This window comes from Crotalus tigris, unplaced genomic scaffold (genome assembly GCF_016545835.1).
Source record: "Crotalus tigris isolate CLP2741 ecotype Arizona unplaced genomic scaffold, ASM1654583v1 scf7180000017987.690289119674:8195010, whole genome shotgun sequence".
NCBI lineage: Eukaryota > Metazoa > Chordata > Lepidosauria > Squamata > Viperidae > Crotalus > Crotalus tigris.
Window position 1 is genome coordinate 7694673 of NW_024096758.1, and position 1204 is coordinate 7695876.

The following is a 1204-nucleotide window of genomic DNA, read 5'->3' on the forward strand; positions in this document are numbered from 1 at the left end:
TTCAACAAACTTCTTTTGTTAATCCAATATAGGAAAATTATTCTTGTTTTTCTTTATCCCTTTTAAAAATTAAGATATTAGTTGGTTTCATCGGACTATCCAGTGTAGCATCTTTTTCCATATCATTCTCACAGACTGTCATTTTTAAATCCACTCTCAGATCACTCTCAGTTCTACTCAGATATAACTTGTTCCTCTTCCATAACTTCTTCTAAATATAATATGTCTAGAGAGGCAGATACTCTTAAAATTAGCTTCTGGATCCATTTTTCAAAAATATTCTTCAGTATGTCCAATGTTAAAATAGTTTGCTCCATACTGAATTAACAAGTCAAATTTGAGTGTTTTTCTCCTTTAATTGTATCTTTAGTTCCTCCTGGTTCCCTCTAATGTCCATCCTTCAAAGTCTCATCCTACCATTTTTTTAAAGAGCATTCAAAATGAGAGCATTTGCCCACAGGGAGGATTCTTATAATTAATTCCACAATCCTATTTCAAATTTATCTTAGTTTGTTTGTAACTTTATAAAGTTTAAGTTTTAATTACCCTTTTGTATTTGTTCCGGGGGGGGCTCTTAAACTTGTACTGAAAACTTCTTTCATCAAGGATTGAAGAAAAATTGTCTGATGCTGTAAAACATGTTAGTCTAAAGATTCCTAATAGCTGAAAAGCAGTTAACAAGCAATATTCAAAAGTGATTAGAAAAGGATGTATGTAAACTTAATTAAGGTGACCAACTTTTTTACAATGAAAAGGAGGACACAAATAAATTGAAGAAAAAAATATCGTAAATAAAAGAAACATTTTATTCATTGCAACAATAATATAGAAGACACTATAATATGATAAATGCGTAATAAAAACATTTGTAACAATTACATTTTATATTGTAATTATGCTTACATGCTGCGCCCCCGCCCGCAGCCGCCCCGCCAGCACTGCTGCCCTGCCATGTAGAGCGGGCCCCGCGGCTCCCAAAGCACCAGCTGCGCCGGCTCCGGCCCCAGGGGGGCAGCCCACCATCGACACACTCCGCCTGCAGCCGCCCTGCCAGCACCACCACCGACCCTGTGCAGCCCCATGTAGAGCAGGCCCCGCAGCTACCACAGCACGGGACAGCTGACCACCGCCACCCCTCACACCCCCGCCAGCAGCAGCCCTGCCGCCCCTGCCTCTTGCACCCACAGCCATTATTGCCCTAGCA